Source organism: Diceros bicornis, assembly GCF_020826845.1.
Source record: "Diceros bicornis minor isolate mBicDic1 chromosome 35 unlocalized genomic scaffold, mDicBic1.mat.cur SUPER_35_unloc_1, whole genome shotgun sequence".
Classification (NCBI taxonomy): domain Eukaryota; kingdom Metazoa; phylum Chordata; class Mammalia; order Perissodactyla; family Rhinocerotidae; genus Diceros; species Diceros bicornis.
In genome coordinates this window covers 1,258,706-1,286,145 of record NW_026690912.1, presented here as the reverse complement: position 1 = coordinate 1,286,145, position 27,440 = coordinate 1,258,706, and the positions used below count along the sequence as shown (strand labels likewise).

General features: G+C 36.3%; 1 long non-coding RNA gene across 1 annotated transcript; it reads left to right on the top strand.

The window, feature by feature from the left end:
* The first annotated feature begins 8,329 nt into the window (after positions 1-8,329).
* LOC131402260 (uncharacterized) lies at positions 8,330-15,792 on the top strand. The gene is made up of 3 exons (XR_009218469.1): positions 8,330-8,383; positions 14,183-14,257; positions 15,667-15,792. It is a non-coding gene; the product is annotated as an uncharacterized LOC131402260 (long non-coding RNA).
* Positions 15,793-27,440: the final 11,648 nt, after the last annotated feature.

Sequence of the window (27,440 nt, the reverse complement as noted above, 5' to 3'; positions counted from 1 at the left end):
GGGGAAACTGTCAGAATCCACTTTTCAAAACTCTGACAAAGAACCAAAGACTTCAAGCAATCTGGGGGATGTTTACTTCAGGAAAGCAGCTGACTCTCAGTCAGAACAGCAAGCTTGGTGGCATTTTAATCTGACCTATTCCTATCCACCTCTCCTCAGCTCTGCAGGAGCCCTCAACACCAACAGCTCACAATTTCAGTGGAAATCAGCAATCTGGCAGCCACTGGGGGAGGCAGAAAAGGATTGGAACAACTTCAAAGCCCCACTCCCAGAGAACTCGCATTTCATCTGTCTGGTGGTGCCCTGCAAGACCCCATTAACAAGGCTCTATTTTTCTGACCTGATGCAGATATCACCCAGAGCAGCCTTTCCTCCTGGGGTGTCTGTTGAAAACAATGAGAGACTAATAACGAACATTAAAGCTGCCTGGGTGGTGCATAATAGTAGGAGCAAACAATATAGATTAACCCAGAAACTATCAACCAACTTGACCTGACATCTCTAGAACACTGCACCCAAACAACAGCAGAATACACATCCTTTTAGAGCACACACGGAACATTCTCCAGGATAGATCATATGCTAGGCGAAAAAGGAGTCTCAATACATTTAAAAGGACTGAAATTAAAGTATGTTCTCTAACCACAAGAGAATGAAATTGGAAATCCACAAATAAAGAAATTAGGAAAACCATCAATATTTAGAAAGTAAACACTTCTAAATAACTCCAGGGTCAAAGAAGAAATTCCAAAGAAAACTGAAAACTACTTGAAGGTAAATGAAGACAGAAGAAATACAACATATCTGAATTTATGGGCTGTAGCTAAATAGTGCCTAGAGACAAAATTATAAACTTTAAACTTTAGTTTAAAGCTTGTAATGTAGCTTTCAATACCTACATGACAAAAGAAAAAAGACCTCAACAATAGGCAAACCTTCCACCTTAAGAAACTAGAAAGAGCAAACTAAACCGAAAGCAAGCAAAGAAGGGAAATACTAAAAATACAACTAGAAATCAATCAAACAGAAAACAGAAAATCAACAGTGAAAATCAATTCAACCAAAATTTGGTTCTCTTGAAACATTAATAAAGTTGACAATTCTTCAGCTAGACTGACCAAGCAAAAAAGAGAAAGTACAAATTACCAGATTTGGGAACTAAAGAGAGAAGATCACTACCAACCTACAGAACTGTGGGAGATCAGAAGTGAATACTAGAAACAACTTTATGCCAACAAATTAGATAACTAACAAGAAAAAACACATTCCTGGAAAGAAACACATTACCCAAGCCAACTCAAGAAGAAATTGAAACTTTAATATACCTAAAACAAGCTTAAAAAAATTAAATTAGGAATAAAACAAGCTCTTCTTACCAAGGAAAGTCCAGACCCAGATAACTTACTTCACTGGTAAATTAACCCAACATCTACTTAAGGAATAATACCAATTCTTCACAAACTTTTCCAGAAACTCATTCTATGAGGCCAGGAATATCCTATTACCAAAATCAGTCAAAGACATCACAACAAAGAAATCCTCAATAAGATGTTAGCAAAACCAACCCAGTGGAAAAAGGATTATTGTCCAAGAACAAGAGGAATTTCTCCCAGGAATGCAAGCTGGTTTAACATCCAACAATCAACTAACGTAATATATCCTATTCACAGAATAAAGGACAAACATCACATGATCACCTCAACAGATATACAAAAAGCATTTGACAGAATCTAGTCCCTCTTCAGGATTTTAAAAAAGAAAAGAAACTCCGCATAAGGTAGGACAAGAAGGGAACTTCCTCAACTTGAGGAAAGGCATCTGTGAAAACCTTACAGCTCGCATCACCCGCAATGGTCAAAGACTGAAGGCTGTCTCCCTAAGATCAGGAACAGAACACGGACAGCACTTCAATTCAACACTGTACTGAAGGCTCTACCCAGTGCAATTAGGCAAGAGAAAGAAACAAAGGCATCCAAATTGGAAATGAAGACGTGAAACTGTCTTGATTCACAGACAACCAGACAACACCATCCTGTAAGTAGAAAATCCTAAGGAATACACAACAACATATAAAACTAATATACAAGTTCAGCAAAGTCAAAAGATAGAAGGTCAATATACAAAAACCAAAGGTATTTCTATATACTAGCAAGGAACGCTCCAAGAATTAAGTTGAGAATAGAATTCTATTCAAAATACCATCAAAAAGGATAAAATGCTTAGGAATAACTGTAACAAAAGAAATGCAAGACTTCTGTACTGAAAACTACAAAACATACTTGAGAGAAATTAAAGACCTACTTAAATGAGAGATTCCACGTTCATGGATTGGAAGACAAAAGAATTTTTAGAGAGTATTTGTGCCCAAATCAATCTACAAATTCAACATAATCCCTACCAAAATCCCAGCAAGTACTTCTGCAAAAACTGACAAGTTAATCCTAACATTTACGTGGAAAATCAAAAGACTCAGAATAGACAAAACAATTTTTAAAAACAAGAACAAGCTGGAGGACTTACATTTCCCAAGTTCAAAATTTATTATAAAGCTACAGTAATCAAAAGAGCATAATTTTAGCATACGGTTAGACATATAGATCAACGGAACAGAACCAACAGTTCAGAAATAAACCCTTACTGTTTACAGGCAACTGACTTGGACAAAGGTGCCAAACAATTCAATAAGGAAAGGATAGTCTTTCAACTAATGATCCTAGGACAATGGGACATCCACACGTAAAAAGGCCCTTACCCCACACCATACACAAATACCAGCTCAAATGGCTGGCTCATAGACCTAAACAGAAGAACTAAAACTATGAAGCGCCTACAAGAAAACATAGGAAAACTATCTTTGTGATCTTGGGTTAGGCAAAGACGTCTTACACATACCAAAAACACAATCCACAGCAGAAAAAGTGATCAACTGAATTTCATTAAAATTTAAACATTTGCCTCTTCAAAGGACACTTAAGAAAATCAAAAGAAAAGCCGTGGACTGGCAGAAAATATCTGCACATATCATGTATATGATCAAGGACCTCTATCCAGCACACAGAAATAACTCTTACAACTCAATATTAAGGAAAAAACAACGCAACTTGTCATTCCTCTGGAGATTCAATGCCCCGTTTCTCTTGATCTCCCCTTTTCAGTTCAAGATCACTTGTTACCCTTGACAGACAAGTCAGAAGCCAAACTGGTCCGATCTGCTGCTTTTTCATCCCGCATGGAGATTCCCACGAGCATCCCCAACAAGAACCTATCCCAAGCACCTCGTTTTGCTCTTCTGACTGTTGGCTCCAAGAGAAGCCGCCCCAGGTCGCCCTCTGCTGCCATCTTTTCAAACCCGAGTCAAGGCAGACGCCGCCTGTGCAAAGAGCCTAGTGTGTACGGACCTCCGCTCCTCCTCGCTCCTCCCTGTACCTGCCCCAGTTAACGCTTCCTTTCCCACTGGTCCACCGACTCCAGCCGGCCCACAAGGTCCCGGAGCTTTGGCAGCCGGCTGTCCTAACATCAGAACTTCCGGGGCCGACCGTCCGAGTGCGGATCCCACTGTCCCTCCCCCTACCAGCTGTGGGGCCTGGGGCCTGTCCCTTGACCTGTCTGAGCCTCCCTCTGCTCCCTGATCTGTGGGACAACCCCGACCCCCCGGGGAGGTGCGGCTACCGCGGGCCGCCACAACCCCGCCGTTTCCGCGCCTCCATCCAGGCGGGCAGCGCCCCTGTCGCCTCCCCCTCCCGTGCCTGCGGCCGCTCGAGGGGCGCCCTCCTGGAGTCTCACCCTCCAGCGTGGCAGCTTCTCCAAGAGGCCGAGGGCACGGGGAGCGGCGGCGGCGGCGGCGGCGGCGGCGGCGGCGGCGGGCGGAACGCGCGGAGGGAGGGGCCGCCCGCTCCTTCCGCTCCAGCTCCAGGCGGGATGGCAGAGGCTCCATCCCCAGCGCGGCCGCGAGCCGGTGCGGGGCTCGGCCCGGAGCTGGGCAGCACGAAGCGGGGGCGCCCTGCGCCCCGAAAAGCTGCAGCCCCCCACGAGGACGCGGTAGGCGCGGCCGGGCGCTCGCCAACCTACCGGCACACGGGCGCGCCCCCGGCCTCCGCCGTCTCCTGCCGGCTCCGCGAGCACACAGCTGCTGTTCAGAGCCCTCGCCCTGGCCCCGGGCAGCCCATCGGCGCCCCAGCCGGGCCCTCGCCGCTGGCGCCATCGCCGCTTCACACCTTCAGGCCACCTGGCGAGGCCAACTTGTGTGACCCTTGACCCCACGCCCCGGCGAATGCGCCTGCCACCAGGTTTCGTATTGGCTGAAGGCAGAGGCGCTGAGGGCCCCCAGTGGCGCATCCAACGGGGGTGGCTGGTTTGGGCGGAGCCGGGGACCTGTGATCCTAAGGGTGGTGGATGGGGCCCCCGATCCTGGCCCTGCCACCTGGTGCGCGACCTTCCTCCGAGCTCCAGCTCTGCCTGAGCGCAGTCCTCTCCCCGCGCAGTGCACGTTTCCGGAGCATCTGCCAGGCTCTGGCGGGCGCAGGGCACTTTCCTGTCCTGAGGCCCTTTGCTTCTTGGCATCAGCCTGGGAAACGCTGGAGGGGTGGCGCCCTCCGCGCATCTCCAGGTAAGTCCTTCCCCTGCCCTGTGTACTCCCTTTGCCACTGTCCATTGTCATCTCTTCCCTGGCCTTGTCGTGGGCGTTCCCCTCCCCCATCAGCTACTAGGCCACTCAGTCCCTGCTCCAGCCACAGTGAGCTAGAAGGTAGCTCTTCCTATTGAAATTCGCTGCCAAAACCCCTGCAGGCATTCCCCGCTGTCTTCTACAGTGCATCCTCCTCCCCAGCTCACCTCTCTCCTCAGCGCTTCATCCACTTGAGCAGAGGGCTCCACTTGTGCCATCTGATCCCACCGCTGTTTCAGGCTTCCCTACTTTGCACACACTGCCTCCAATGCCCTTCAGATGTCTGGCAAACTCTTAGTCATCTTCTAAGATCCAACTCGAGCACCTCCTTTGAATTTCTGTGAAGGCAAGGACTTCAGTTCCTTCAGGTTGTCCTCACCAATGTTGTCCTCCTACAGGTTGGCAGGCGGCCAGGAACAAGGGGTGCCCTCCTGAATGAATGACCAGGAGTCTGGGGCCCTGGGTTCTAGTCCTGGTTCTGCTACTGAGTAGTTGTCTCCCTTTTCTGGATCTCCTGTCTGAAATGAGGGGACGGGTTAAAACAAAAGTCAATACATGAAACGCATTTTTGTAAATGAATGAGGTGTTTTGACTTTATGGCTTGTAGGATGTCTTGTAGCTGATTATGATCCCTGATGGGCATGGCCAAATACTAGCCCCAAATGCTGAGGGCCAACGCCCTCTGTCTTCCCTCCCTTGCTTCCTTCTTTCTGTTTCTCTTGATATTGCTTGATCCCTGGAAGTAATCCAGTTTTAATCTACTCCCAACACCAGTTCAGATTACTTTGTTGTCCTGGAATGTGCCTTGTATCCAGTCTGAAAGATTGAATAGAAGAAATTATCTAGAATATAGAGGTAATAAGAGAAGGAAACCATAAAAAGGAGAAAAAATCCAGGGAGTATTAACCTAAGAAAGTCCAACATATTTCTAATTGGTGTTCTAGAAGGAGAGGAAAGAGAAAAGTGGAAAATAAACAATATTGGAATAAATAATGCTTGGGGTATTTCTGGTCATAAAGACACCAATCCACAGATTCTAGGAGCAACAATTAGATGGACAGCTTACCTCTCAGTATCAACAAAAGAAACAATGCAAGACAAAGAACAGTGATATTTTCAATGTGCTGAAAGAAAATGTGTCAACCTAGAATTCTATATTTAGTGAAAGCAAATGTCTAGAATTAGAGTAAAAAGGTATACGTCCTAAAAGAGACAAAATCAGCAAAAATGTTCCCACCAGTAGATCCTCCTTAAAGGAAAATCTAAAAGATGTGGAAAGGCAGAAGTGATAACAAGGAAAATATTGGAGGTTGTGAGAAGGAATGAATAATCAAATAAGTGGTAAATGTGTAGTAAATCTAAGTGATCTTTAATCTTTTAAAAACAATATTGTTTTGTGAGGTTAAAAGGGACAAGATAGAATTAAAACAAACAAAATAATAACATATAAGTGAGGAAGAGTAGTAATTGACGTCCTTGTAAGATGAGAGAAGAGAATAAGTGTATTGATTAATTTTCAACATTGGTAAGTTATATATGTGTTATTATAACCTTAAGAGAATAGAATAGACAGCATACAGTCCAATGTAGTAAAGTTAAAAAGAGTAGAATGTGAGAAAAAATACCTACTCAAACATACACAAAATAACCACCAAAAGACAATAATGGAGAGAAGAAAAAACATAGAATGAAAGAAATAAATTAGTAGAATGAAATAAGATGGTAGTTATAGACCCAGATATATCTGTAATTAAATTGAATGTTAATGGAATAAATATTTGGTATGAAAGTTAAAAAATCAGGCTGCATAAAAACATGAATTCCAATTTTATACTATTCAAAAGATCATATCTAAAATATCAGAAATCAGAGAACTGAAAGTAAAAAGGTGAAAAACAATATGATACTATCTGGCATGACTATGTTAATAAGACACAAAATAGATTTAAAGCTAAAATCATCACTAGATGTAAAGAAGGTCATGCTATACAGATAAAATATTCAAAAATTAGAAATATACAAAAATTCTTACTTTATGAACCTTAGCCTCAAAAAGTCCTTAATTGACAGAACCAATACTTGGTAAAATACTTTGAATTAGAGTCATGACATCTAAATGAAAATGCGTTGTTTATATGTAATATTTATACCTTGAAATCCAATTATCTTCAGGGGTCATGATGTAAGATCATTAATCTTATTGCTAGAAAATAGGATGAAAATGCCTACTATTTAATTTTTGTTTTGCTGAGGAAGATTAGCCCAGAGCTAACATCTGTGCCAATCTTTCTCTGTTTTGTATGTGGGTCACCACCACCACATGGCCACCGATGAGTGGTTTAGGTCTGCACCTGGGAACTGAACCCAGGCTGCCAAAGCAGAGCGCACCGAACTTAACCACTAGGCCATGGGGCCGGCCCCATATTTAATTTTCATATCTCTGTTACTTATGCATATCAACCACAAAATTAACTGATAAAGATTAATTAGAATTATGATAATAAAGTTTGTCAGAGTGTTTTAGTTTGTAGTTTGCTTTACATTGCTGTGATGACTGGCTGAGTCTCACTCTGCTACTCTTAGGCTGAGCTAACTTTTTCTATACTGAGTTCCCTTATAATTTGCTGTGAGTATTTGTTTTCCCTTATTCGCTGGTGGTCGTCTTAATTATCGTGTGCATAGAAAAGCATTTATTTATCTAATAATTGGAGTCAATGGATTAAGTGTTGTGATAATAGATTGAAATTCAGATTTGGGATTAAAAAAAAGTAGTTTTGGAAATCTTTGTGATTTGGGGTGAGACCTCTCAGGATTGTTAAAACTTGATCTGGAAAAGGAAAGAACTAGAAGAAAAGATTGCTTAAATCAAGTCCAGGTTAAATAACCATAGTAATCATGATGCTAATGCTAATAATAATAATCATTACTATTTCTACTCTGATGTCTATGCCTATTCCCAATTTTACTATATATTCAGTTCATACCTATTTTTTAAAATTATTATTGATTTGTAAACATTTTGAATGTATTCTGGATACCATATCTTTGCTAGTTATATACATTGAAAAGCTCTGATTCCTTTGGGTAGACTGTCTTTTATGGAGTTACATGTTAAATGAATCATTAATTTCAATATAATCAGTTTTATTATTATTATGTTTTAGAGTTTTGTTGTGCCTTGTTAAAAGAAACTAGATGAACTTTCTTTTTTCATTTATTGTTTATTTTATGAAATTTCTATTTTTCAATATTTATATTCTTTAATACACTTTTACATTTTTCTATAAAATGTACATTCGATACTAGATATATTCAAAAGTTCTTATAATTTTAGCTTCTTAGTAAATGAATCTTTTAAATTATGTGTTCTTTACTTTTTTCTCCGTAATTTATTGGAACTCCCATTATTTTAAAATATTGATTTTGTTGTCTGGCAATCTTGTTGAATTCTTATATTAATTCTAATTATCATCTACACATTATCCCATGTTTGTTATATAGATGATCATACCATCTACACACAATCATGCTCTTCTTTACAATTCTTTCCAAACTTTACATGTCTTATTAATGTTAAAAAAAATTTTATTACTGCTCTGGATAAGACCTCATTACAGTGTTCAAAACAAATGGTCCTAATCAATATCCTTGTCTTTTCTAATTTTACAGAAACGTTTCTAACAAATCACTGTAAAGTATGAGGTTTTCTGAGAGTTTTCGGTAAGTCCTAGACTTTTCTGTTATATCATACTGCCTTGAAAGATTGTATCTTTACATTTCTTTAAAGAAAAGAGACAATCATTTATGGGAGGGAAATCATGATGCTCTTTGGAAATATGGTGAAATATATGGATTTCTCCACAGGAATAAAATGGACTTTTGAACATTAACACAAGCACCTGGTGTACACTTTTAGGGGATCATGAGTCTATTAAATATCCTCTATTGACTCAAAGTTAAGACTCTGATCTAAAAAGAATTTTATTCATCAAAACATTCAACAAACATTTATTGAATATCCATTATATGGCAATGACTGTGAAATATATTGTGTGTACAGAAAAAAGTAAATTGAAACTCATGAACCCTAGATACTCATAGTATAAAACATAAGCTCATGCAGGTGTTAAAATAAAATATGATACAAGACACCTCTGAGGAAAGTATATGAATTCTTATCTCAGTGATTTCTTTCTTTGCTAATGAAAGTGCATGGTGTAATTTCAAATAACATTTTGTCATTAGGTAGAAGTTTCTGATATCTTGAGTAAACACTAGGCTGGGCAAATGAGAATAAATTCATGTAATAATAAATTGTTATATTCTATCTAGCCTCTTTGCTCCCTTTAGTTTTTTTCTTTTCTAAATTTCCCATTTCATCACACTACACTGGTGTGTACACTGGCATGTACTGGTACATGCTTTATTTTGGTTCAGCCAACATGTTGGTACTCAGAGTTCTTTTATCAGTAGTTTTGCAAAAATGTCTGCAGGCCATTTTGCTCAAAAGGAATACAGATCCCTTAGGCTTTCTAGAGGAAGCTTTGTCTGCCGTTGCTTCCAAAAACATCGTAGACAACTTGAAAATAAATAAATGGATAAAATACTTTGGTTGAACTGGTTGTAGTGACGGACAAGGCGCCTTCTCCGGGGAAGTATGGCCACAGGCCTGCTGCACGGAGGATGGATTGGAAGTCTGGGACTTGATCTCCCCTGCGGTGTTTGCTGCCTTTCGGCATGAAGAGCAGATGATTATTTTCGCTGGACCTCTCAGCGGTGTCTGAGGCCCCCTGCACATTTCACTGGTTTATAGACACTTAGAGGAGGCATTCTGCCTGTGGCAGGATTAACCTCACTTATTCCTGGATCTTTAAAAGGAGGATGTCAAACCTGTCAAAGCTTCCTTGGGTGTATTTCTATTCCATCAATCTTTTGAAACGAAATCGCTTACACGTGTTTCTAGGGAGGTCTCAGGAGGGAGTTTTCATTTCAAATGATTAATACATGCAATGTGTGCCTCACTAACAACTAATGCTAAAAATAATACATAGGAACACCCCTTCAAACTAAGTTTGCAGCAAGTTTTGGGGCAAAGTATAGTAATTAAATTCGCACATGTATCCTTGCCTATCAGCTCATATTTAATTTTCGTATGTGTGAGAAGTTAAAAGATTTGGGGAAAGAACAGCAACTGTTACCACAATATAATAAAAATTACTCAGTGCATCTTTTACTGCTGAAACTTAGGGCAACCATCAATTGAGTAATCTTCAGTATATGGTCTTGGATATAATTGTGTTATATGTCAATCAATTTCTTACCCAGAATTGGTAAAATTAACTATCAGAGAATTAAATTAAAATGGAATCCCTTCCAAAATGTAATTCTGAGTTATTTCTCTACTAAATGTTTAATATTCATATAAACTATTGGATCATTAGTTCATGCCCAGTCTTGAACTTGGTCTAAGACTTAAAGCCTTGATCTTTTGTTTCATGAATATTTAATTGGACTGAACTCTTTTCCTGTTACTGTGGAGAGAGAGTGAAACATATTCTTTATTGCTCAAGTTATCCGTCATGCTTGGCATTTTAATTTACTTTCTTAAACTTTTTAACCAAGGACCATTTCAATTCCAATGAGCATACTGTATCACACTTTTTCAGATGACTACATTTTCTCTTTGAAGTTTTTTTTTAATTCTTCTGAAGCTTGAGAATATTTCCCATCTAGTTCTAGCTTACTAAACATTGAGGTCAGACAGAAATCATTCTTCTATGATTTGGAGATTTTGGTTGGTAGGTGACTATACTTCAAGGAACATATTGTACTTCTAAATATATCTGGAAATTATCAAACGTGAGTCATCTTCATTTCTCTAACTGATTAATGGTATATGTGAATTATCATTCAGAATTAAGTGTATTACTATAAATTACTATATCTAGGAGAGTATTTAATACAAATTACCTGTCATAACCACACCACTACCGCCACCAAATATTGTCTATCTTCATTAAGTGGTGAGGTGGAGTGATAAGCATCATGTTGGGGCTGCTGCTTATATAAGAGGGTAGGAGGAGATGAATTTTTGCTGTATACTTCTCTACATTCTATATGTACTACATATATACATTGACATGAATTACAAAGAACCACATTGAAGTTATTGATTTCAAATGAACCGTATGACTAATAAATTTAATTATAATGCTATATGCTAAATATAATGCTTATGACTTCCCAAGCATTTTCTTTTTCTCATTTTATTCCCATAAAATAGATGATGAGTTAATGATGTTCATATATATTTACTAAATAATATAATCGAATGAAAGAACAGGTTTTCTGAAACCCAATCTGGCCATCTTTCAGCTACACTGCTGTTAGATAAATTTCAGTGTTTCACACCTATGTTAAAATTATTGCCTATGTTTGGAACCTCAGTTATTTAAATCAGATATTTCTATACCATCTTGAACACAGACTTTTTTCCAAGTAGTACAGAGGTTCCAAAATTGTGGTCAGCATCCTGAACCCAGCCTAGAGTTGTCTTTTCTTTGTCTCATGCACTGTTTAATATTTAAAAATAAGAAATTAGCATAAAAGTCTGTATTGAAAAGTGAGAATATTGGGCAACAAAGATTCTATGTCTTCTTGTGGAAATGATCGAATAGTGCTAAAGAGCTGAGGCCTCCTTGCTATAAGATATTCTATTTTCAGTAATCCAATCCTTTGTGTCTTCCTAACACTGAGACAGAGTGTCAGCTGCAGAACTAAGAACAAAATGTGATGACATTACCAGAATCCTTACGTGAGGCTCACTTTCCCCCTTTGTGTTATAAGACTGACTACTATAGGTAATTGATTTTTGACTACTGGTTGCATCACTTAATCCTACTTTTGGGTTGTTTATATTGAGTTCTTACTTAAACTTCTCATCACCTGTACATCCCTTAAATGATGGTGCTCCTATCTGAAAAACAGATAGGACTACACTATGAAAGGCCTTCTTCTCATCCTATGGAATCTTTCTAGGAGGCTTCTAATCTCAACTTTACAGTGAAAAGTCATACATTTATATTTCTAGACCGTATTTCTCTTTGTTTTCTTTGATGTTTAGACTTCTAGATCTCATTTATTATTGCACATCTCCATTTGGGTATAGTGTAGATATCTCTTATTAAACTGAATTTTTCATATTGTTACCCAGATTTGGTCTTCCTTCTATATTCCTTAACTCAGAACATGGTAATATCATACTCTCATTACCAAAAAATAGAAACATTGAAGTTTTCTGTCTCTCTTACTCTTTTTCTCAATTCCTAAGACCTAAAAAGCAGCCAGGCTATGTTCATTCAACCTCTCAAATCCACCATTTTGACTGAAAAAACACTTGCCACCTATGTATATACTAGAAACATACAATAAATACGATTAAAATAAGAAAATTCTCCCAACTTCCAAAAGTTCATAATTAGACCTATGAATAGAAAATTATAATTCAATGTGATGTGAAAAATGGTGGGATTATACAGAGGGTGTCACAAGACTCCGAAGAATGCCATTTAAGCCATACTGAGAGAGACTGATGTGGGAAGTGGTGGTGTTGCTTCTACTGAGTGATGTTTCGATTGCATTAGCCAATGATGAATTTAGGGAATGGGAATTTCATGTAAAGAGAATAAACTGAAGATATAAAAGGGAAAGGTCGATATGGGAAAATTTATAAGCAGCATAGCTTGCTTGAGGATAAAGTATAAGGTAGGAAGCGTGGTAGGTAAGTTGGAGAAACAGATAGAAATTGCATTATGAAAGGTCTTAAATGACATATAAAGAGCTTAGACCTTATCTTCTCAGGAAAGAATTTGAAAAAATTTAGGCAAAGGTGTAATAAAATCAGAGACGCAATTTAGTAAGAATATAATTGAGTATTTTTATTTGGTATAAATGTCTGCATGGAAGGAGCCTGGTTAGGGAGATAATGCAATGGTTACGAGAAGAAATTTTGAGGGAGTGAAATAAAGTGGTTATAATAAGGACATAGAAGATTTGATATAATAAATATTTAGAAATTAAAATCTGGTGATCAAACCAAACATAGAGGGAGAGGGAAAGAGACAAATAAGAATAATTTTTTCAATTTTCTTGCTTTGGTGATTGAGTAGCTGGTAGTATGATTAACAATAGCAACAAGTATGTATTGAACTAAGAAGATGTTCATGTTAACTGAAACAGGCAGGTTGTTGTGTAATGTCTAGAGAATGATTCTACTTTTTATCCAACATAAAAATAAAATTCCCGTAAGTATTTATAATTATTAATATTTTCTTAAAAAATTTGTAAGTGGAAAATCATAAGTAGAAATGTTGATTGGGGTTATTCATATAGGACCAGTTGAATATGATTTGTTTGAGAGCTCTATAGGGGACTGTAGAGCTGTATAGATGTTCCATTCTGCCATAAATACATGAGTTACTTTTCCATTGAACTATATAAACATTTCTTCATTCCTACTAATAAAATCAGCTATAATAATACTTATGATAAAACAGCCAATATGCGTACCATGTGCAGCTACTGTGTTAGACTTTTTTGTATTTTTTGTGAAATTCACAGCAACCATAGAACATTTCACAGGTAGCGAAACTAAGGCTTGGAGAGGCTAAGTGTAAAATGTAAATTTACACTTAGCGATATGCCTACATTTAAAGCCAGTTCAGTCTGAACTCTTAAATACTACTTTATATATGGCGCATATGTGTAACGCGGTTGACTGCGATTAGGAATGCAGTCTTTCTCAAGGAGGCAGATACCTGAGCAATTTCACTTTCCTTCTACCTTATTTGTAGTTGCTCAGGAAAAAACCCACCGATACAATATAAAAATACTACGATTTTTATGGGGAGGGGGTTAGGTGGCTGTTTTAATAAGCAAGGCAACTTACAAGGCTAATCTTGGCCGCAAGACAAGTAGATCTCCACATCCGCCTGCCAAGTTCTTAATTTAAGAGTTTATTTAGAGTCCTTAATGAGATTCAGTCATGAATACCATCCACATGGTCTCAACAACACATTACTCGCCCAAGGCTGTGTCCTTGAAGTGGCTCCTAGTGTGAATGGTGGGCCAAATATGCATTCCAAGGACAGGGGAGTGGATGAGGAGCCTCCAATTGCTCCGGTCTGGTTAGAGTTTCAGCTGGAGATCACGTACTCTTGATGACCTTCTCCAACTCTCCACCCCTGGTGACCATCTCTGACAAATCTTGCAGGCCCCTCCTCTTCTGCAATGGCCCTCAGTGGTCAGCAAAGGGTTTCATTAGCATGGAGGTGCCTGGTTTGGTGGCTCTCTGGTGCACTGGAGGCAGATACCACAGCAACAATATAGGCATACAAGAGAAGGGCATAGAAGATATACTCAAGGATTAGGGTAAGACTTTTCCAATCATGAAATTAAAGTGTTTTTATTTTTGTACTTCATTCTTTACTCTTGTCTTCTGATGCCTCCCTGAAATCCCAGAGTTTCACCCTGATTTTCATGGTTGTAACATCAGAAAATATCACTTCTGGGGGAAAAAAGTGCCTGATACATTAGGTAAGCATAATGTCTCACAACTATGAATTGAGATACCTAGTAGATGTTTATGAGTTGAATTTATATTAAGAACTGATGTAATATCAGAGACTAGGAAAGAAAATGCTTAAAATGTGATTTTATCATCAAAGATGATTTTCTATCTATAAGTCACAGTACAGAATCTATCTAAAGAGCATGCTAACTTCTTGCTGAAGTGATAAAGTTGTCCTTTTAAAATTTGACATAAAAATTTTAAAATTATGAATATTATTAAAATATGAATATTATTAAAACTATGTTATATAATCTTATTACTCTTCTCAAGAAAACTCTATCCTGAGCCTTCCATGTGCTATTATGTAGACTATATGACAAAGACTCTCTGTGGACTAGATCTAATGAATGATCACTTATAATCATTAACACATATGTACAAAAGCATGGCATACGGGTGACGCCAGCCTGGACTCCATTCTACACAAAGGCAACAAAAATACATTTAAATCATTCACATGAAGATTCAAATTGCTAACATATCACTTCAAATTTGAAGTTAATAAAGAATGTCGGGGGCTGGCGCAGTGGTGCAAGCAGTTAAGTGGGCACGCTCCGCTTAGGCGGCCCGAGGTTCACGGCCCGGATCCTGGGCACACACCGACGCACTGCTTGTCACACCATGCTGTGGCAGCGTCCCATATAAAGTAGAGGAAGATGGGCATGGATCTCATGTCAGGGCCAATCTTCCTCTGCAAAAAAAAAAAAAAAAAAAAGAGGAGGATGGGCATCGGATGTTAGCTCGGGGCTGATCTTCCTCACAAAAAAAAAAGAATGTCATAGAAGAAGATAATGACAAGTACAATGTTATAGCCATGCCTATTTGGTCTTTTGCCTTGCATAAAATAAGCTCAAAGTGGTAAATGTATTTTCAATTGTATGATGTAATTTTAGCACGAACAGAATATTCTGTATAATATGAAAGCTGCAAAGTCTAGTGTTTAAGCCTTAGGAAAATCGAGAGTTCAAAAATGTCTTCAATGAAAATGGAATGATCAGCTATGACTATTAAATACATCACTGATTTTACTGATTGACTATTTTTGCTGGCATAGGGAAATCTGACTGAGAATGGTAAGAATCTTAATTTTACTGCCTTATTAATGTTGAATATTTTGTCAGACGAATTTGAAGTTAGTGATTAAGTTCACATGACATTGCCAAAGAAGAGGTTTTGTTTGTGGACAGATTAATGCAAACAGGGCCAGTGGTCCACTCACCCTTCACTCAACAATGGAGATTGAGTGGGACGTTTAACCTGTTCCAACTGAGTTCACCCCTTCGTGTTGTCCAAAACTGTATGGTTTCCCCTTATGGCTGAGGCTGTTATATAAAAAAAGAAACTATTTATTGTTATTATTATTTTGTTTCAGCTCAACCTCTAAGAGATGACTTTCCTAGACTCCAGCGGAATGAGAATGAACCTCAAGAATCTGAGTACTTTAACTGCAAATTACAAATCACGTAATAATTATGACAACAAAAGAGAAATAACACATTCCAAGAGTCATGCTTTTTAGATAATAATCAATTTTAATATTAAAAAAATCCTTTGAGGGGGGCTGGCCTGGTGGCATAGTGGTTAAGTTCACGCACTCTGCTCCAGTGGCCCAGGGTTAGCAGATTTGGATCCTGGGTGTGGACCTACACACCACTCATCAAGCCACGATGTGGCAGCATCCCAAATACAAAATAGAGGAAGATTGGCACGGCTGTTAGCTCAGGGCCGATCTTCCTCAACAACAACAACAAAAAACTCTTTTTATTGTAATGATTGATTACTTTGAGTTGTTTTTTGACTTTGTGTTCAATTTTTTAATTGTTACCTCTTTTAATAAATAACTTGTGTTTGTTTCGGTATTTATCTCATTTACTTATGCTGTGCAAATACTTACACAGTTTTGTTTTCCAAAGGGGTTAGTAAGACCTCAGTGTTTGATATCCTTCTTGGATTTATTGCATATATTTTAACTCTATGTTATGTTCCAGAACTCATCTTCTGACTGCTCAAATACCACCATTAACTGCTCATTGAAAGTTGGCTCTAAGATCACTTGTTCTAATATTACTTATAACTAAACAGAAAAAAATGCTGAAAGAGACTTCAAACAATTCTTGTCTGTCCTCCACTTTTGATGATTAACTGTGCCCAAAACAACACACAGAGGTCATTAGCAAACTGGGCCTGAAAAATGGTAATAGATATATATTTTTCTACTTGTCCATATTAATTAATGTAGACATTTCCTCCAAGTAATATTCCTTTAAAGAATCTTTTTGTGACTCAAAAGTAGCTTTACATAATATTATTAAATTGCTGATTATCTATTTGGTAACAGGCAATCTACGTTCACAATTTCTTAACAACAGTACTTCTCTGAATTTAAAATTCTCCATATAGTTGTAAATGACTAGCTTGTATCAAACCAACTTTCACCAAGAATAACTATAAAAATCACATTTAAGAAAAGAAAAAGAAAACACCTTACTTATTGGAGGCATTGGAGAGTATCTAGGGCATCCAGCAATTGTTAGGACAATATCCTAATAAAAGGAATACACAGTATGAGCCCAACTTTCCACAAAATTTCCCCTTGAGGTATTTTCCATCGCTAAGTGGCTGAAGGCAGAGAGACTAAGCAGAAAGCAAAAACTCAGGACTCTTGACAGTCTTACAGGGCTAAAGAGACAAGATAATATGAAGCACAGGTATAACCAACCAGTCAGAATTGGAGGGACCAAGATCCTCAAGAAATAGGAAACACAGAGAAGTGTGTCTGATTTTCTAAGTTGATATTCACTGTAAGGCGTTTGTCCGTTTCTAAGCTGTTGTGGACTGAGAGACCAAGACGACAAGAAGACAGCTGACGCTCAGAAGGTAAAAACTGAAGCAGATGTTTTGTCAGGTTCAATGTGCTGGGAAAAAAAAATTGGGAATTTAGGGTCTGTCAAGAAGAAAGGGGCCCAGTAATTGCTCTAGTATTTCATTTGAGACCTTTGAAAAGTTATGCTCTATGAAAAAAAAGAACAAGTCAGAACTAGACCATACCTCAAAGAGACTAAAACTCACCTTCCTATCATCTTAAAACCCTGATTGGATCAAAATGATTTGTTTATGCTCTGACTGTCATTTAGGGGAAAAAAAAGTAAAATCTCTCTGAAAGAAGATAAAATTATCAGAGAAGAGTTTTTGTAATTTTTTATTCAAAATGACTGGAATCCAATAAAAAAATTTCAAGGCATATTAGGGTCAAGGAAGAAACGACCACAAACCAAAGAATAAAGAAATAATAGATACAGACCCACAGCCAAGTATTTCACCAGCCTACTCAGTCTAAAATATCTCTGATTATTATGTTCATGAAAACATTTGATATGATAGAAAATTTTGTCAGAGAAGTGAAATCTTTAAAAATAATTGAATGGAAAATACAGTAATTGACATTAAGAACTCAATATATAAGTTTAAATATAGATTAGACACAACGAAAGAAAGGATAAGTGAACTTGAAGAAAAGAAAGTAGAAAATATCTTTACTGAGACATGGAGAGAAATAAAAGGAAGGAAAATACAGAAATGATTGTAAGAGGTCATGGTGAAAAGCATTAATATACACTTAATTTGAATCCCAGAAGAAGAGAGGCAGAGTAGACAAAAGCAATATTTAAAATGGTTCTAGTTGACAGTCTTCCGAAACTGACGAGAGATATAGAATCTACAGGATCAAGAAGATCTAGGAACCAAAAATAGCTAGGTATATCCTAATGAAACTGCTAAATAACAAAGATAAATTATACTAAAGACAGTCAAAGACAAAAAAGATTCATTATCATCAAATGGTTAACATTGGAACTGAGAACCAACCTTCGAGAATAGTAAGTTTGCAAGTCAGAAAACAATAGTATGACAACTTTATTGTGCTCACAGGAGACAACTGCCAACATAGAATTCTGTAACCAGTAGAATATTCTTTAAAAACGAAGGGGAAATAAAAATATTTCAGGCAAACAAAAATAAGATTTCATAGCCAGCAGATGTGCACTATGTGAAATACTAAAGGAGTTTTACAGAGTTTTTCAGAGATAAGGAAAGTAATCCCAGATAAAAATATAAGAATTGAAGAAGAAATGAAGAACAATGAAAAAGATAAACAGATGGGTAAATGTAAATGAATATTGATGGTAAAAACCATAATAATATCATCTGTCAATTTAAAATATATGTAGAATTAAAAACACAATAATAATGACAATAATAATGTGAAAGACAGGAGGGGGGTAAAATAAAATGCTGAAGACCCTTGTGTATTCTATTTCATTTATTTATGCTCTGATTGTTATCATCTTCTTCCTTTTCCGTATGTGAGTTCAATTAGCTTTTTTTTTTCTAATGTGTTGAGGTGAGCTCTGTGGTCATTGATTTGAGACCTTTCTTCTTTCTAATAAAAGCATTTGGTGCTATAAATTTCCCTTTAAATTTGTTTTGGGTGTATCCCAGAGATTTGTATATATTGTGTTTTCATTTTCATGTAGTGCAAAATACATTCTAATTTCTGCTTTGATTTCTTTTTTTACCCATTAGTTATTTAAAAGTCTCCTATTTTGTTTCTAAATTTTTTTGGAAACTGTGGGATTTATCAAAGTTAAGCATTTGGACATCCTAGTTTCTGAATAAGAATGCTGTAGACTTGTTTGGCTTAGATGTATGCATTCAACGCATGATACATGATAGATAGATAGATAGATAGATAGATAGATAGATAGGGAGTTGATTCTCATTATTTGCAATAGTTATGGTCTATAAAGTTGCCTCAAACAATGAATTAGTGAATACTGAATCATTGCTCCAAGGGGAAATACAGGGTTAAGATTTTGTGAGCCTTTGGTCACAACCTTTTTGTCAAACAATCAATGCAAACATGGTTTTATGTGTGTTTCTGTTTAAAGTCACCTTACTTAATATATATTTTTGATTCATTAACATTAAACTCACAGCCAACAATACTATAAGTCCCTTACAAAGCTTATCTAACATTCACATCTTTTCCATAAGACACATCACAGCTTTCTTGGGCTTAGAAACACTAGACAGAACTACCATACTATGTTTGGGAGCATTTTAAATAGTGAAATAACCAACAAAAAGCACAAAAATGTGAAAAACATACTAAACAGACTTTGAAAAGGACACTTGTTTACAGCCTGAGAGCTGAAATAAGAAGGGAGGTCATAGTCTTATTGCACCTTAGCATGTCCACGGTGACTGGGAAAGTGCTGCAGGTATTAATTGGGGATTATGAATAAATTTTAGCGAGTAGGCAAATTTGCAAATACTGAATCTGAATAATAAGGATCAGCTGTATATACCTTGGCAGTGTCATTAAATTGAGCCTTGAGAAACACGTATGGTTCAAACTTGGAGGCGGAGAATATAGGTCCCCTGTGAATTCTGAACAGTCTATTCCATCATCAGATACATTGACTGGGCTCTTCCAGGATAGCAGGCACTTTTTCTTGGATGATTTTCTTTGGTTTAGGTTCCAGAATTCTGTATATCTTTGGGGAACTCACCCAGCTAGCTCCTTTCTAGATGTTCTGGCCAACCTCTAACAATTTTTTACTCCTAAAAACAAAAAATGCATTCCTCTCTTATTCTTTCATAATATGCTTTCATGTCCATTACTCATAAATCATAGCAAAATAGAAATGATTTTTCTTTTCCAGGAGGAAAAGGACGACTTAATCCTCCAACTCTCAGAGGAACTGAGTGACAATACTTCTATTTTCAATGCAAAGAAAAAAAAAATGAAAAAAAACCACAGCTGAGTTTCTGTATTTAAACAGGATGAATATTCATATCTTGGAACACAGTTTCCTTAAGTGAAAATTCTGAAAGCATATCTGAGAACAATGCGTATATACATAAAACATATAACATTTTCAATTAAGATTTTTGAGTAAGTGGGATATAACTTATATCCCACTTATATCAGATAATAAAATGGCAAAATCCATGAAAATCTGCCTGAATGACTGTACTATACTGGTAATATCATATACAAAAGTTTAGATTCATATCTGGAAAAATAGTTTGTTTCAAGAGCCTTAAACATGGATTTCGTGTTACAAAATCTTTAATTTGAATTTGCATTGATTTTTTTTTTTTATAATTCCAAATATTACTTCCATTATTTTACTGATGAGGATTGTTTTTGGAAATATCATTTGATCATTTGTAAATCATTTGTATTCCCATATAGTTGCCCAAAATGATTTGACTGGCAAAACATCCTTCAAGTCACATGGTTAGATAACCAAAATTTTCCAGTTTTCTTAAAAGAAAATAGGAACTAATTAGATTAAAATACCAATAAATAGTATATCTCCTGTTGTATAGGTTTAAATGAAAAAGCTGAGTACAGTTTAAGAAAAATGTTAATGATATGAATAATTACTTTTCCTTGGATCTTATACTGTTTATTTTTTTTAATTATTCAACCTTAGGACGACTCTAGTTTACTTTCAGATTTGACCTATGGAAGTATTACAATGTGCAGGACTAGCTCAACATATATTCTTTCCCTTTTAAATTGAGTGACATTAAATTCATAATGTATAGACAAATTCCAGGCTTAGCAGACATTGATTGATCTGTCAATACTTATTTTTCTTTTTTGGAGCATCCAACAAAATTAAGTCAGTAAAGCTTGCTGACAGGATGCTAAAATGCATATTGAAGAGGAGGAGCCGTATCCTCTTAAAGCAGGTTTTAGCATGGGCATTAGTAGATTATAAAGTATAAACTGCACATCCCTGCATATCATATATTATTCTTCAAGATATCTTTGAGAATTTATAACTATAATTTTTTTGATCTCTTGACGTGCAAAAATACTATCTGTGTTCCCAATTGTTTTCTCCATATATCCAATGTTTTGTTAATAAAGAAAATGCGTGAATATAAAAGGAAATCAAGCATTTCACCAAGAAGTAAAATCCTGCATTTTACATTTAAGAAATATACATTGTCCTTTATTATTTAGTATATCATAAGGAAGAATCATTTTACTCTCACAGTTTACAAATAACACTCATAAGAGAGTGACTGATAAATCAGAAACATTCCCGGCAATGACTGTTGCAATTCTTCAGCAAACAACAGACAGGCATATAGATTTGTCAAATGAAATGCTAAACCACCGTTTTCAACTGTGAGGTAGTGCTCTTAGAAAGCCATTGTGACCAAGTGGCTTTTTTTATTTGTTTTTAAATGAGTTTTAGGCCATTTAATTAGTTTAATTCTCCCTCTCTAATGTATGAGAGAAAGCTCTCTTAGATTTGCTTTTATAACTTTTATATTTTACATATTGTAAAATAAATCCACATTTACTGCAGAACACTTTTGAAAATATGAATAAGAAAATGAAGCAAACTAAAGTCTTCTAAAACGCCACTACCCGAAAATAAATAATCCTTCTTAAAATTAGGAGTATACAATTCCATTTTATATATATATACACACACATAAAAAATATATATATACACACACACACGCAGAGAAAGAGGCAGACAGAGAGAGACAGAGAGAAACAGGGAGAGAAGGACACATTTATTACCCACAGTTTTCTTTTTTGTAACTACATCGAGGGACTATGTTATAGTTTATTAATAAAATCCCACAATTTTATAAATTTGTAAAATTTATTTAAAAATTTATAAGATTTAGAAAATCCCAACAATTTATTGTTGAATAGCTGTTTTCAATATTTTGCTATTGTCAATAGTGCACCAATGTAAATTCCTGTGGCTAACACTTTGGTTACTACAGTCTGTGATTACTTCTCTAGGATTAATTTCTGGTAGTAAAGTGTAGATCATAAAGCAAAACATCTTTTAACCTTTTTTGATATGTTGATACATATTGTCAAATACATCAACTGATACATATTTCCAAGTTGCTGTCACAGCAAATTGCACTGTCACCAGCAGTAAATGAGACTTTCCTTTTCCACAAAACTTCTAGATGTTTGATATTAGCATTAAAATATTTTCAAAAATATTTTAATTAGCTTTGATTTAAGCGAACAAGATGTTAAACATTTGTTTATTATATTAAATTTTTTTAAATGGTCTAATAATATTCTTATACATCATTATACATTTTCTACTGGAGTTTTCATCTATTTCCTATAGATTTGTACTCTTATTAAAAAGATATTGGCTTTTTATCCATTATGTTTCTGCAATTTTTCCTAGTCAAAAATTCGCCTTTCATATTATGTAAACTATTTTATAATCTAGGAAAAAATACATACATATACACACCCAATAATCATTTCTCTCTCTCACTTTTTTTTTTTTTTTTTGGTGAGGAAGATCAGCCCAGAGCTAACATCCATGCCTATCTTCCTTTACTTTATATGGGACGCTGTGACAGCGTGGCTTGACAGGCGCTGTGTTGGTCCAGGCCGGGGATCCGAACCTGCGAACCCCAGGTTGCCAAAATGGAGCATGCGCACTTAATTGCTCCACCACGAGGCGAGCCCCTATATTCGAATTTTTAAATTTAGCTTCATAGGTTTATATACCAGGCTGCATATTCCTTTTCATATCCTCTTTCTTGGCACTGTACTTTCTTTTATATTTAACCACTTAAATACTAAGAAGAAGATAAAAACATTATTTGTGCTCCTATGTTCGTTGTAGCATTATTCACAATAGACAAAACATGGAAGCAACGTTAATGTTTATTGAAGGAAATTCTGCCATTTGCAGCAACATGGACGAACCTGGAGGTCATTATATTAAGTGAAATAAACCAGTCCAGAAGGACAAATACGCATGATACCACTTACAGGAGAAATCTGAAATAGCCGAACTCATAGAACCAGCGAGTAGAAGGGTGGTTACCAGGGAATGGGGGGAAGAGGATATGGGAAGATATTAATAGGAGAGCACAAAGTTTCAAGTATACAAGATGAATAAGACCTAGAGATCTAGTGTACAGGATAGTATCTATAGTTAATAATATATGGTATACTTAAAAACTTGCTGAAGGGGTAGATCTAATGTCAAGTGTTCTTATCACAAAAAATAATAGTAATGAATTATTAAAGAGGGCAGTAGGAAACTTTTGGAGCTGATGGATATGTTTACCACATAGATTGTGGCGATGATTTCACAGGTGTATACTTACCTGCAAACTCATCGATTCGTATGTATTAAATATATATAGCTTTTTGTATGTCAATCACGTTTCAATAAAGTGGTTGTAAGAAAGAGAGTTTTTCAACCTCATTTTATTACTGGATAAGGTCACTGCTGTGTCAGATAATTAAGATTAGTAGAGAACAAGTCTAAAAAGTTAGACTAATTGGCTCTGTGTTTCCACTACGTCTCATATCACAGACACATTATTTACTTTAAAAAATTCAAGTCAGTCCTACAATTTCCCCCACCTCGTGAGTATCCCTCCGCGTCTCTCTCTGACTTTCTTTGCTCTCAGGAGATGTTTCTCGCTTGAGGGCTCCAAAGACACGCCCTGATAAGCTGTGTTGCCCTGGTGTCTTCTTGGCACTTCTGACCCTGATTGACCCTGTCTAGCTCAGGGAAGTGGCAGTACACTGCTTTAGTCTCACTCTTCTCATTGCTTCCTTTGTGAAAAAAGAAAAAACAGATTATGGCCCTCTTGATAAAAGCTGAGCTAGTGTCTGTGTGGGCAAAATACAAACACTAGAGGGAAATGTCTCTTCACACATTTTCAGGTTTTTCTTCTTCCTCCAGTGTCATGTGCTTAAATGCATCAATTTTTCTCTCCAGCACGTAGCAGCATCCTGCTCTTTGCGTTCATTGCATCCTCATAGACATTTATATATGAATTTCCAGGAAATTTTATTTGGGGCATGAAGAAAGGAATCTGATAAAAAATGGGCTGCTGCTTCATAACATTAATAAACTCAAATGAGTGCAAATTGCATGCTAAATAACACACATTTTAGTTATTTTATCTACTTTTGAAATTGTTAGTTCCCTGATCTGACAGTTCTTATTGAACAACTTTGCTTATTGCAAAATACACTAGGAGAATTGTGTGGTTTAAAAATGACTCATCTTTTAAATACTTGATTTACATGTCTTCACAATTCTTTTTATTGATCAATTGCCAAATTTAAGAGAAGTTTCAAAGTGAAATAAGCTTAGGGAGTCTGAGTTGGTCAAGGGAGAGGCACAACAGACAGCCAGCATCACGGGAGTTGCAGGAATATTCGGTCTGTCTTCCTGTCTTTCCTGGTTCTTCCTTTTCCCCATCTGGGACATTCTCTCACCATCCTTCTAATCCTGACCCCCGAATCCACCTTGCTCCGGGTCTCAGCGCACTCCAGGCGGCAGGATTCTATGGATTCTGCTGTTCAGCTGATGCTCATCTTTGTTTTCTTTGCCTTGGGGTGACTCGATTGCCCTTTCAGACTCGAGCTCATTGGCGACTAAGTGCTTTCCTGAAATTCAGGTCCTGATTAACCAGCTTCCTAATGCCTGAGTGGCCGCTCGTGGCTACCTGGCAACGACAGTGTCAGGGTTTCTGGTTTGGCGTCCTCATCCTCATAGACTGAGTTATGTCACTTTCACTGTGTGATATTCCAAAGATTCCAAAGCTTCACTTACACACGCACATACACACACACACACACACACACATGCACAATGACTCCTATTTAACTCAAACTCTTATTCGGTACTTTCCCTTCACTGATATCTGTGAATTAATGTCTGTTTCTTTATTTGTCTTAAAGGATAGAGCCAAACTCTCTCTTTCAGAATTATTCTGTTTGTAACTTAAATTCCTTTGATATTCTTTAATTAAGTTAATTTGAAAAGTGTGAGAAATGGAAGAAATGTAAACTCATCCCATTCATATGTAAATTAAATTTCAGGAAAAAATTATCACTATACCTAAGACCTGGCAATAATAATTGAAAAGAGAATCACCCTTAGTTTGCCTGAAAAAAGAGGGGAAAAAAATCACCGCAAGCCTCAGGTTATTCCTGTCATCTAAATTAAAGACTGTATGATGTTTTAAAACCTGAAAATATTAATAATATTCAATTCTTATCAAAATAAACGTAGAATAGTCCTTAATTCAATTGACATTTTTCTTCTAGAACTTGGTTCTTCAATGATTTGGGACCCTTCCATCTGCATATTCAATTCATTTCTAAGATGTCTTCGTTTTATCAAAAAGAGTATATAATTAATTGTATTGACTTAATAGCATATCTCATTAGTTATACATTTTGACTTTTCCTCTCTTAAAGGCAATATTAGCTACATTTTGACTACATATTTCTTCTCTTTTAATGTGTATAATGCAAAAGCTTTTTACTAATAAATAATTAACATTATGGAATCCTAGCTTATAATAATTGTCTTCATCTACAATGTGAGCTACTGTGCATTCTTCAACAGGGCACATGGGGCAAGGGGGGACATGTCAGTAGTTGCTCCATTGCCAAAAATGTTCTTAACATACAATGGGTGAATCATTCTCTCTCCCTGTCTCTCACGATATCTTACCCTGATTTACTTTGTTTTTGGCTTTTTTTTACATAGTACTTAAAACCCTTTATCCTAGTATGTGCTTTATTTATTTGTATTTATTTCTATTTACTACTTTTCCGGCTATAATTTTCTGGGAGCCAAGGCAAAATTAAGGAAATTGTTTAAACAGTTTAAGTCACCGTTTAACCCAAATTATATTAATTTTATCATCAATAAAATTATAGAAATATCAACAATTTTATAACATCAGAACAGCTAAGAATGAGAGAATAGATGGGAGAGTAAACTTTGAGTAAATTGATACAAAAGGCCACTCAACATCAGCAAAACAAATTAGACTAGGAAAATTTAATAGATGAATCAATTTAGAAAAATATTAACGGAAGGCAGATAGACAGAGATTAGCTTGTATTATAAAATATGTATTTTAGAAAAAAAGATTATGATGAGCACAATGTATTAGACATATCCCACTTGACTGCCCCACAATATTCATGATGATCTCAAATGATCTCTCTCTCTCTTTTTTCCCCCTGCATAGCAAATGTTTGCAACCCAGAGGAAACCATTCTTTTGCTGAGGCCCATTATAGAGATGAACAGATGAGTGTCTGATTCCAATATAAGAATTATATTCAAGGAAGTTTTATTTATTTCCTGGTGTTCAGAGTTGCAGCAAATGAGCATGCCTGGGTCTGAGTGCTCAAAAACAGTAAAAATCTTGATAGAATTCTGTATCACAGAATATTAACAATGTAGAAAACTACATTATTTATGGTGGAAGTTTAAGGTACTGATATGTGTCTTATTTGTTAGACATCAACATTCTGTTTGCTGTCTCTAAATAATTTGGAAATCTTAAAAATAGTCAACACAAAGACTGTATCCAAGGAACTTGTTTATCTAGTGTTCACAGTTGGATGTCAGGAATAATTCTGGACATACCTGCTTCAAGTGGACAGAAACAAGCAAATATCTGATAGAAATATGTAACCTACTACTTTGTCAAGTAGGTAAATCTTTCTGTTTATCTATATATGTATAGACCTACCTATGTATACAATTATATACTGTTTATCATAAAATAAGTATATACATATGATATTATATATAATCTTTTCTTGTATATAGTCATATTGTTTAAGGAGGAAGATATATATTTTTTAATATTTTTTGCTTCATCCAAATAACTTGGAAATATATTAATGTATAATTAAAAATCAATATAAATACCTACTATTAAAATGCTACGATTATGATTACTACTTAATTTACTATTAAAATTATGATTTGAATTAAAAGTTTGCTTCATTATAATGGAGACACATGCATATCATATTTCATACTTTGCTTTTGTTGCTGAGAAGTTCAGAGTTAGACTTGATGTTTAATCATTACTCTTAGAGGTTGATCTATTCGCTTGTTCTGCATCATTGATTCTAAACAGTCAGGGAAAGAGAAGCCTCCCATAGGAAGGTGTATTAGAGTCTCTGAGTTCATAAAATTTTTCATCATATTATTCCATCGGGTTATAAAAATGTTGAGAAAACTACACATTTTATTTTATTATCTGCAAATTTAATAGCCTTACT